Raw genomic sequence first — 13,409 nt, forward strand, 5'->3', positions numbered from 1 at the left:
TTTTGCATAAGTACTTCTTTGATCAGACTATATTACATCAAATATTTCAAACGATGCTCGTTGTTCGATTACTCGTTTCTTCCAATAAAATATCTAAACGCTCTCAGTCCGGTCGTTTGCCTTTGCAAAAGATTTTAAATAAAATCGGATACCGATTATTTGCCTGCCCCCGCATGGTACCATATACATAGTAAATTTGGCGTTTATCCGAAAAAGAAAAATCACACTTCATAGGTACAAATCTAAAAATAAAATAATTCTTTTGAAGTGTAGGACGAACGATGTAATGCTTACTACGGCCCGTCGTTAGTACCACAGAGCAATTATATTAATAAATAAGAAATTTCGCCTCGTTGGCAGCACAAGTATGTTTTATTCTTAAAATGATAGAAATAAATCAACAAGAGCTTAACAGTCAATTTTATTTAGCATATTTTCATTATTTCCTTTCACAAATAAAGTTTTATCTAAACCTAATCAGATTTGGCCAAAGACAACTTATTTTTATCTCCGCGTTATAATAAATATAGAAATCTCACTCATTCTTTTGTGTTGACGAAGATATGTATCTAGATATGTCATCCCTATTCTTATTTAGCTATAACTTTGCCAATAACTTTTTTATATGAACACAAGTACTCTTTATCGGTGTCAACGTTTGGTGAACAGTTAAAGCGATAAAACATAGCCATTATAAAGATTTCAAAATAATACCAATTTTATCAGCAAGTAAGATACACTGAATAAAAACACAATATATTCCTACAAAAAAAGTTAAATTTTTTTAGCGTTATGTTATGAAGCATTAAGGATACTTTCGGTTGTATACATTTTCAAAACGACTGAAAGCTTTTCTGGATGTCATCTAAGGCACTTGCATGGCTTTTCGTTAATAGTATTAAATTAAACGTTAAATAAAGTACATGTTACAGTAGTATATAAACTACTTAATAACCTAATATATTAAACCACATATCAGTTGAGCATATAATGTAATCGGTGGTATATATGGCGATTATAGCTCATTCCAAATCTCTCAAACGCCTATAGCTACGAATACATTTGAAAAACAATATGAAAACGCCATGAAAAATTTCAATCGATTGAAAAACATATATAAGTGAGAGATGGAGACAAAAATGCACGACATTCACTCAAATTAAAGGCTTCTATTATAATAGCACACATATATATATATATAATGTATATTATCATCGTTCATTTCGATGCCGATTATAAACAGATATTTTAAGAAAAACTATTTTTTTTTTATGAAAAGACGCATTAATTAACATTAGGATAATGTGAACGAAAATTGTAGATTAAGATGCACATAGATATATGTATTGAAAAACTATTTGAAATTGGCAAAGTTTATTGATTTTCGTCTATTTAAAAAACCTGACAAAACACAGAATACTAATTTTTAACTTTTAAAACACTATAAACGGGTCTACACGCATATTATTTGCACGCTCAGACAGATATATAAACGCTTTTGGTTAATTAAATCACAAAAAACACGAAATCATTCTTATGTAGAGAACTAAAGTTTTGATGTAAATTAGTTAACCGTTTCCCAGTAAAGGAAAAAATAACGCTTTTTTCGTTGTAACGCAAGAATATTTAATTTTTAAACGAGAAAATAATGTGCCACATCGCCAATAAAAACATAAAGCGCCTGTCATTTCTACGTCGAGGATAATTTAAACGTTCAAACATTTTCGGTTATCGCGTTTTATGTTCATTCGTTAACCAGTCATGATATGGCTGTTCACATGTACATAAACGTGTATTTAACAATTTTGATATCGATGTTTATTACACCGTCAACATATAAAAAAAAAATGAGCAAATATATTACTTATCTAAAACTTTGACAGACAGCTTTAACACATAACTGCAATAACTCAGCGCAATAATATCAACTTGGCAATGAACGGTGCAAAGCTTATGAAGTTACGGCCGATATTAATTAATAGCACTACTATTTATCACATGGAAAAGTTTGGTTAACAGACAGGCAACTGTACGGGCTGTCGGCGTGTCACCGGCGCCTTAAATCAATTTGCAAGAAGGCAGTTTGCAAAGAAAGGCTAGACATTGCAATAGTGACTTCTATAACGAATGAACTATTCACTGAAATATATAAATACTCCATCATTTATAACTTCAAAACTAAAATTCCAACAATCCTTTGAAATATTGTCAACGATTTTTGTTATCAAAAATAGCGCGATTTTCGTACATGTTTGTCTAAAACAGCCGTTAAAATCGTGATTATTTTTATTTTACTTTCCTAACCAAAAAGAAAATACCATTTCATGGCATGTTTGTGTACTTTTATAGGCACCATTGTCGACGTTTATACAAAAAATTATTAGTTACTAACCACAGGCAAGTTGCTTATTTAAAAAGTATAATTACAAAATAATAAGTTTTCTAATTAAATTGAAATTTTAAACCGCTAATTTAGAAGTGTCAGTAATCATTGATACTCCTAAAACTAATTATAATTAGTTATACCTAAGAATAAATTACAAGTAACAAAGTTTTTATTTTGAAAATAACTTTCACGATTTTTAATATTTAACAATATTTTATCATTAAATACATATGTATACAAACTTTTTATAAATAGTGCAAAATCATTTTTTATTGGTAGTTTAAAGCTAATTAAATTTTTACACACAAAAAATAAACCAATATAGAAAGTTTTTTATTCTTAATTAAATAAGATTGCTTTTTGTGAATTTACTGCGTTACCTCCTACTGCTAGTGTACAGAAAAGAGTTTTACACCAATTTGGTAGTCTGAATTCGTATTTACAGTTTACTATTTAAGTCTACACTCAACTATAATAAGTTTTCCCGTGTTAAGACATTCGCACGTTAGGTAAAATTAACGTTGGTACGTGATCGTCATAATTAAACAAGTAAGGTTGTGGCCACCAAACTTGCTAACGATTACTCTAAACTAAAGCTGCCGGAAACGTCTATAAAGTAATCTCTTTACCAGTAGTTTTGTAATAATCACTATTGGCATTATCGCAGCCAAATCCCTAATATTAGTTATATCTAGTATCCTGAGTAAATGAGTTAATCTTTAAATGGTTAAATTTGAATCCCATGAGAATATTAGAGAATACTCTAACATTTAAATAATATGTATAATATATAATTATATAATATACCTATAGGTATATTTATTTCCATTAATAACTGCTACACGCTACATAATCGCAACCCTGCGAACAAACCTATGTAAACTCCATTATTATAAGGGAAATTAAAATAAAAAAAACTGTATTTTAATATAATTATCAATTTGTACTATAAATTTATAAAAATAATTATTAATATAGACTTTTAATTTAAATACACTTCAAATGTTTAATATGTATGCAAATGATGACTGTACTGGCAAAAACCCAACTTAGAAATGCACATAGTTCAAAACATACCCTTAAGGAAGTATACTATTGATAAACATCAACCTACAATTACATAAACTGCTCCAAGATACTGATAAAACAACCTTTGTTACATTTATCTTCCAGCTTCCATTGTATTTTATTTGATCGTTATTGATGATTTGAATCACAATACATCTCATTTTGCACATAAACTTACTGCAGTTGTTTTACGACTAAATTAAAACAATTGATATGAAATAATTTATTCAAATAACCAATATTTTCTCAAAATCTCAAATTTATACTGAATAAATAAATAAATCAAAAGATTATGACAGAAAAAAATTATACTAATTTAAATTACTAACCTACCATTTCATAAAATTACAATAAATTCTCCACCCTTAATAAACTCGCAGAATAAAACGAAAATGTAATATCGATTTTCTAAATAACTAACAACTGATTTTTTAAATAACTAATAATTAATAAAACACGTTAGATATATGACGAATAGGCCACAGTCCTAAAATACACTGTCTTTTATAGCGTTGTAGTGGCTATTTGATTTGCTACTCTACCGAATGAAATAAATTTAGATATATTAAATTATTAGGTATTATTGATTACTTTAATACAGGAAAAATAGCAATTTCGAAAAATATAGGATCCAGAATTTTCTAGTTGATTTCTATTAAAAAAATGTATAAAAATTCAATTATTTTAATGTGATACATTTATATGGACTATTTTAATCTTTAACTTTTAGTTATACAATATAATAGTATACATTTTTTGCTTGATCAAATTCACAATTTATATCTATATTAACTACCTCATTATTTATAATTACAACTTAATTGTTTGGCTAAAATCAATTACAGACAACAATTAATAATATCCTTATAAGTATTAATTTACAATATGATATATGCTGTAAAAAAACTAAATACGATCGGTAGACTTTGATTGAGTTTAGAATTCTAAAATTTCATGCTTTAGGTATATTTTGATCAAGAATTTTAAAGAAAAAATTACCTAAATAATTTAAACAACCTTGACATTTAGAAACAAGCTACTAAGATCTCGTATATAGTAAACTTTAGATTTGAGTATCAGCTATAATACTCGCTCAATAAAACAGAACTTGTGTACAATATTACACTTAAACTTACCCTACAGTAATAAACAAATAATTAACAATCAATTTTATCAACCAACACCCTGAGGAACCACTTCCTCCCTCAACCATTACCCTCAATCAAACTACAAACTCGTGACCTACTTCAGACAAGTTATTGTAATTTCCTAGTAGGTTTTCAACAATTTACTACTCGTACACAGAACTAAAAGATTTATCATTATTTTAATACATCATAAAATTTGATTATTTTTTATTTAAACAAAAATAGTCCGAGAAAATTTCCAAGCAGAAATTGTTGTCAAGTACCACTATAGGCCGTATTAGCTGACGCCTTTTCTAAGAAGTGATCAAGTATTGACAGTTAATACTTGTCTATCATTGCTGGCAGAGTACTGTCGTAATACTAATTATACAAAACCTCCAGTGTTGATAAATCAGTACAAAAAACGTGTCATCCCATACAGTGGCATATCCAGGATTTTAGGGTTATAGGTTACTTTCAAACCATAGTTATATATGAAAAATATTTGTAGTAACAATAAAAAATTTGATGACATTTTTTTTTACTTCTTCGCTTTAAAAATACACTGTGTACATTGATTTTATTGTAAACGATTAATAAGTAATAACAACATAAAATATACAAAATTATTTTTTTTTATAATGTATAAACATAATATGTCCTTAAGAATAATTTTTTTAGAGCAAATAACAACTTATAAAACTATTATTAAAACCACATTATAATTATTGCATTAATTGTAACATGACATATTAACAAAGTCAAACTGAAGTAAATATGTAATTAGTTAAAAAAAAAAAAATCGTATCGCTATGTTTACCAACCCAGGAGATGACTTTTTTTTACTCATTAACTCGATTATTTGAGACAAATTTAATCATTACAGAATACTCAAAGTTATAAATTCCTAATTTTGTTTAGTTATAATTATATAGGCCCCTTGATTAATTGTCCAAAATTATTCTAGCCCCTTTAAACATTAATCATATTACACCATTTTTTTAAAATTCTGTAGTTAATATTTGTTTTATATATGAATACTTTAAACAAGTTCCAAGATTGTAGCTCTCGCTAAATATTGGTTAGTTAATCTAATATTAGCCTTAATAACCTTGGGACTCTTTAATTTTGCAATCCTTTGAATTGTGAATAATTCAACTGGGTACTCCTCGTCTTAACTAGATTATAATATTAGAAATTCAATCATTTCAAGTTACTTACAGATGATTCTACGATGAGATCATTTTCGTGGATAATATAACGCACTAAGTAAGTCAATTTAAACACATACGAGCTTTCTCCCTTTTTAATATTTACCTATACATTAAACTTCAAAAACTAATTATCAAAAATATGAACATGAAATATAAGTTGCATCTTACGAGTCGTGATTTTGATTTTATAAAACGAACATTCCAGAAAATACATTTTCCTTGATTGGGGAGTGTCCGAATTATCTCAATTTAAATATTAATAACAAGTTTTAATATTAACAATAACACTCATACGAGTGTAAACGCGTTAAAAAAATATATACGTGAAATCTACCCTTTTTAATACTTTTATTTATTTAAAGTTTCACAAAAATTTAACACAGTGTATGAAAAATGGGTTGAAAAAAATTACACTACGTTGAATATCACAAAAATGACATACATAATTATTACTTTTATAGCAACTAGGTACACAATGATACATCGACCTTAACTACAATCATAAATGTACTTGAATTTATGCACTTCAATATTATATTGTAGACTATTTTATTGCATACTCGCACTAAAAGCGACTTAAGTAAAGTCGATTCGTATGCGATGAACTAAATTCTAATTTCATTCAGAGCAATTAAAATAGGTTACATGCGTAAATACATTAAGATCATTCACTTTGAATTAATTTTAAATCAAACTTGAAAGAGATATATAAAAATTATTTACTTTTCAATCCATAAAAAAATAAATGGTTCACGTTGTTCATAGATTTGATACTACTGCTTATAAGTAGTAGTCAGGCGGTCAGTATAATTGAGCTATACTATATATCACTGAGTGTTTAACTGAATAAAACAGTAATTTTCATAAAACTGTAATAATTCAAAAAAAAATAATTTGAACGAGATTTTTTTCAGCTCATAACCTGCATGTGGTAACGTTGTACCCTACTTTGGGTAATCGCCAATAAAAAACAAGTTCACTTGTATTAAATACCACAACAGACATTCCAATAAATTGTATAGTGTGTAATTGCTTCCGTTTTATTAAGTGTCTCCATTTAAGTATCAAACAATACATATGCATAACACAGGAATTATGTAACACTGATATTCTATAGTAATAGTAAATGAAACGTCATAATTCAAGACGATTTCTTCACTGATACTACAAGATTATCCTTCAAAAAATAGTAACTGTTGTTCACCAGTAGAAATACTTTACACGGGTGATCGATTAAGGACGAGGCGCTCATTTAATCAGAAACTATTAAATATATATAATTTTCGATAAAAATGTGTATTGATTAAAAGACCTGTTCAATAATATGTAATTAATAATTTTTTTCGACCCTTCAAGGTTTAAAACCTAAAATTTAATATTCTTAAGTGGAAACCCTTATTTTCAGTTAGATGATATGATAGTAAAATAATTTTCAAACAATTTTGTTCTTATAATTTTTTTTATCCAATAAACTGTTTGCGTTTTAAAATGATTTGAAGATTTGGATTTAAAATAAATATTCATCAGTTACTTGGTTTTCATAGTACCGAAAGCAACAATAATCTGTTAAAAATGGACTATAAATTATTATCAGTATATATTCTTGCTGTCGTAAATGACAGATATGATAATTAGAATTGTCAATGAAAACTTGTTTATGTGACATCATGAAGAAATTACAACTACTGTATGCTAAACTACAAATTATTAATAGAATATTGTTGATAAATCGGTAAACTTTAACAAGCAACAACAGAAGAACAGTTCATTGAATGAAAAAATATATAAGAACAAAATGTTTTGAAAATTTTTTTCTATCATATTATTAAACTACAACAGAAGTTCCTATTAAATAAGATGAAAGTTAAGGTTTACAAACCCTGTAATGATGAAAAAAAAAAATATTTACTACACATTCTTTTACACTTGTTTGATTCAAATAAATTTTTCTTTATGAACTTTTTTAATTTTCAATAGTTTACAAGAAAACGAGTGTCTTAACCTAAATCGATCATCATATATATATATATATAATTATGATTTCATTATTTAAATAAATTCAACTTTCCGAAAAAACAAATACACTGATTATTCGTTCAATATTCGAACAACTTGAACTTTTTCCATAGCACGTGACTAATATAAGCCTCATAATATCGTTTCAAAATATTAATGTTTCAGAATGAACAATTTTACTACAGACATTTAAATCTAAACACATAAACAAATGTTGAGACTTATTTATCGTTTGACAATAAGACCTAGTCCAACGACATTATCCATCGTCAACCCGTTAATCATCGTAGAGACGCGTATTAAACGTTTTTTGTAAATCCACTACAACCGAAAGCATTTTCCGGTTTGCCTAAACGTCACGTCATGTGAAACTTTATCAAACCAAACGGGGGGACTTTGTTGTTTTTAACGAGGTTAATTTCCACTCGGTAGTATTCAACCTGTGAATAAACTACACGATGACGGCGCGACCGTTCTGATTTTAAGTGTTTGTCGAGTGGATGTGAGGGGGTGGAAGTGTGGAGCCGCGTGCCATTTAAATATAGAAGCCCGTCCGTTCGCCGACCGCGCGATATTCGGCACACAACTCGTGTAATATTCTAGAAATGCATTTCTGTACGTTCGAAAACAGTGTGTTTGCACATGTGCGCCCAACGGGATGACGACTCTCGTACAGCTGTACTATAATAATATTTCGTACAGTTTCTGGCGCCACGGCCGCCTCTACTGACGCCGCTGGATTCAACTGTGTACATTCGACAGCTCTACTCGCGATTGTTCTTTGGCCGTGTGCATGACAGTTCGATGACACCCTGTGTGCGAATTTTGGAAGTAATTTCCAATTATTAAAATTGAACTCGTCGCACAGCCCGTGTCACTTGAAATGCAATAGCCATGAAAGCGATTGAACGTAGCAACCGCATATTAGATCAATGGGCTTATGGCGCGCGCGCCCACTGAGCACGTTTTGCTGTCAAGAACTATTACATGCCGTTCATGTAATGCAAACAAAAAAGATACGAGAGACCTATTCACGTTTTGAAGTGAAATTGATGGCCGGCCGACACGATAGCCAAGTGACTTCGTCGCAATGCAACTGGCAGCTTTCCTTAAGATCGATTTGCAAAATTGGATTCCATAATTTAACTCTGACGTGACAAAAGGGCTTGAAGTTCATGGCCCAATAACGTCTTGGCTCTTACAGTTCAGAAATTACACTAAGTCTTGGAACTGATATGCGCACGGCGTATTCATTTATCGCGAACCACTCTAATAATCAAACAATTAAATAATATTCAACGTTTTTTATTCGGTTTCTTTGAGATACATGTTTTTTTCACTTTATCAATCATCAAGTATTTTTTATGTTCATTTCTCATACCTTATAAGGGTTTTAAATGGTAACGTACATAGTTAACTAGCTTAATTAATAGATAGTTGAGAAATTACTAGACGATAACAACTTTTCAAACAGTATTTCTGAATTTAATGACATTTTAATACGTTAGCGGCAAGAAGAGTACGACCGGAAAAAGAATATTCATAAAAATAACAACAGCCGCGTCTCAACTTTAGTGCATATTTTAGAATGTTGATAAATTCCAAAATACTAGTCCAAAATTTTTTATCGACTAGCCATTCATGGTGCTATTAGAAGTTTATACCGTTATAAGACATAATAGATGAACATAAAAAATACTTTGTTATTGATAAATTGACAAAAATATGTACCTATTTGATTTAATAATAAAAAATGTTCAATATTATTTTTATTTTTTATTAATTAAAAGGTTCATAAAAAATCAATCACTATGTATGGTAGCAATAATACGAAATGTCCAGGAGAATTATAAAAATCAAATGGAATAAAAGTGAAAACATTACACAAAAGTTCAAAAACAACAAAGTCGTTCAACTACCAAAGTCATCTAGAAATTAGACGTTTTGGAATTTTAATTAGAAGGATTTTCCCTTATGATTATTATTCGCACTCAATTCACTTAGTATTGTATTTAAAAACCGCGAAGATTTTCGTCAAATAGCTTTTATTTTTATTGGTTTGGAACGGAACTAATTTTCAGTAGAACATAATTTCCATTATTTTTTTTTACTGTAAGCTAAATGGTAAAAAGAAAATAAGCCGACTACTTTTAACTAAGACACTTACTATTACACAGCTTTTGGGTCTCGATTGATCTCTCAAGCAAGACGACGCTGGTTATTGTCACGCAAACTTAAAATTACGCTTTTACTCGACCTTTTTATAACAAACCGCTGCCAATAATTAGAATGAAACCGCTCTCCTCGAAATTCCCACAGCACAGAATATTATCAGCCGAGATGTAATAAAAACCAATATTTGATAGTTGTCATTTAAAACACAATTAAACGAAATAAAAATTCGTCAACGTTAAGAGTACAATTATCTTTGTATAACTTTTCAAATTACTCAGTCTGTATAAACTACCAAAACCACTATTATGATCTTCGCTCGATCAGATAAATACTTTTTGTGTTTTCCAAACCGTTTTAGTCCCGTTAAAATACCGAATTTATCTCTGTCAATGAATATTTATAGCAAAAGCAATAATAATTTGTCGTTTCTATTGAAAAATACCATTTTAACTTAATTTCATTTCTAAACTTTAAACATTTCTTATTCCAAACTACCCCCGAGAAATACTTCACAAAATCATTGACGTCCGTTTTCACCATTAATGAAATTTCAAAGTTAAAATCAATCATATCATTAATTAGCAAATATGATTCGAAAAATCAAAAAATCTATTATAAAACGAATATGAATGAAAAATAAATAATCATTGGTGGATAAAACATGATATAATATTACCCACTCAGTTTGAGCGTTTAAAATATTCATAAAAAACTTAATGAAGGATTCGTCGACAAGTATGAATATTTTAAGAGATTTTATGCCGAAAGACTAAATTATCAGTATTTAATTGCGGATGTTGCTTCATATGTCGCAATACGGTTAATGGGAACACGGAGGAATTATGCAAACGGGGTTAATGATGTGCACCTAAATATCTCGTAAACTTGTCTCTTTTAGGTTTAAATGATGAGAAACAAAAATGATCGCGTGACCCGACTTATCATGTGTATAAGATTTTAAAACAGTATTATCAAAACAAAAAGTATTATCATTATGATATTGTTATCAATCAGAAGAGTAAAGACGGGAGTAAGTGATATAAGATGTTAAGTTTTTCAAAAACATCTAAGGTAGCATATATTATATTCATATATAACGTTATCTTTTATTAAAATATATATGCTTTACTAGTGCAGTGAGAAATTAATAGCAGAACATTTTTTTTCAAAAGTCATTTGAATTAATATTGCACGTTATTTTCCCGTAAACTTAACATAAATGCATAATTTTAATGTGTTATTTACAATATTTACGGATATACCTATTTCTTCGGTTTTGTGTTGACGTGTCGAACTCGTTGCAGAGTTCATCTTTGGGGCAATAGTTACAAATCCGACGTTGTAACTACACAAAAACAACACAAACAAGCCAAAGAGACATTATAGTTACAGCAACAAACTGTCGCTCCGACGATCTATTTTGCAATGAATTCGAACGTCAGCACAAAACTCAAAACATTTGTAAATATCCTAAATAATGGATAGTTTCTTTTTTAAAAAAGTACTTCAAAATAAATATCTGTAAGTATGACGGATGATTACTAGGAAGTTAGTATCTAAATTTATGTTAAGAGACTGTACGAATAAATAACAGCTTACTAATATCAGTTTTTTCTCGAGTGCGAACTATTCCACTATGTTTCCCTACGTATAAAAAAATAACGCGTTTGGCTTTAATAAAAAAGATAAGAACTTCAATAATTTACCGTTTAAGTACTCAGCATAAGTATGTTACGCGTCCAACGCAACGAAGCAACCACGTTTTATTCTGAGCGCACCTAATTTGTCCCTAAAAAACTATTTTTGTGGAATCCGCCTGTCGTCGGTCACTATCACATACCAAGTGTGACCCACTGGAACTTAATTCAAAGTAGTACGTCTTTCGGAATTTCTTTTCTTAACGTTTATTACAGTGCGTTCTCCGTTATTCAATGACCTTTATTGCAAAGAGGAAAATGTATTTTGACCCTTTACAAAGCTCACACGCACACAAACACCATTCAAGCCCACGAGACTCACCTCGAAGCGTATCACGTATACACCACCGCTGCTTATGGGAAACAATAATGGAATATGACCGACGTTTCGGGCACGAGTCCAATCAATATAATGGGTATTTTTATTAGATTGTCACTTTCAAGGTTGCAGTTGGTTGGTGAGATCTCATGGAGTATATATAATGTTTAGTCCACCATTTATTATGTTACTCTAAACCAATTTACGGAGAGCTCGAAATGTTTTTGACGATTTAAACACTTTTTATGTTTTCCTAAAGTGTTGTCACACACATATTAATAATCCAACGGGTATTAAAAATATAAGAGTCATTGTTTTTTTTTAAATAAATAAAAAAAAACAATGATTTAAACATTTTAAAGCGGACGACGACCGGAAAAATTAACGAATAAAGGTGTTGAATGAATAACAAAAAGTTCATGTATCAAGCAGAATTTCGAAACTTCCAAACTTTAATATTTTGATAATGCGAATTTCTTTCAACAAGTGACAAGTTCGGACAGTTTAACCTTGTGTGAATGATTTATTATTACTTCTTAAGTGACGCTCCAACATTCACAGACAAAGAAAAAAGCATTCGAGTTCACTCAATGGAACCTTTTTAGGAAGTTTCAATTTAAGTTACGACCGCACTGATCACACAAGTGCAATACTGTTAATTCTTAAACGATTCATCCGCAACACTGTACATTAAATAATGACGTTAATTCCACTTCAAAAATTTCAAAAATTTCAATAAATATTGTTATTATAAATGGCAGGATTAAAAATAGAGCTATATTTCATTAAAGCGATAATGATGTAAAATACAATAACTCATCTTTAAGTTTGAAACTGTCGTGATATTTAACCACGTAAATTTTCAGGAAAAATCAATAATGACGAACAAACACCAGCAGAAGAAAAAATTACTAACATTTATCACGGATGCACTAGAATGAGTACTATGGTGGTCAAATTCCCTCCTAATACTTAGTACCGAGATGTAGAAACAGATCAACTTCTATGATAGAAATGTCAAAACGACAACAATAAAAACCTGAGTAGGACACTTTCTCGATATTATACTTATAAACACCTAAATTATAGATTGTTCGCTATTTACAAGTCATTAAATTTAAATGAATCCTATTTATTTATTTTACAGTATTACCTACTCTCCACAGTTATAAGGTTATACTCTTTAAGTTATTCATAAATGCATAATATAATGCAAAGTATACTATGATGTACTAGGTAGAAAAATTCATTTATCGATTTTAACGCAATTTATCGCCTAATTTTATTAATATAACAGAAATTCATCAGCTCACACCTAACATATCAACCCAAGGTTTACGGAAAGAGGGAGTTATGTAAATAAGCGCAAAATCACTTATATTAAGCAAAAAACAAATCTCATTCAAT

General features: G+C 29.4%; 1 protein-coding gene across 7 annotated transcripts in view; it reads right to left on the reverse strand.

Moving 5' to 3' along the window:
* LOC126902500 (potassium voltage-gated channel subfamily H member 2) overlaps positions 1-13,409 on the reverse strand; it is a 71,988-nt gene that overhangs the window by 55,278 nt on the left and 3,301 nt on the right. The gene's annotated exons all lie outside the window — the stretch shown is intronic.

Source organism: Daktulosphaira vitifoliae, unplaced genomic scaffold (assembly GCF_025091365.1).
Source record: "Daktulosphaira vitifoliae isolate Bord-2020 unplaced genomic scaffold, ASM2509136v1 Scaffold_3, whole genome shotgun sequence".
Classification (NCBI taxonomy): Eukaryota; Metazoa; Arthropoda; class Insecta; order Hemiptera; family Phylloxeridae; genus Daktulosphaira; species Daktulosphaira vitifoliae.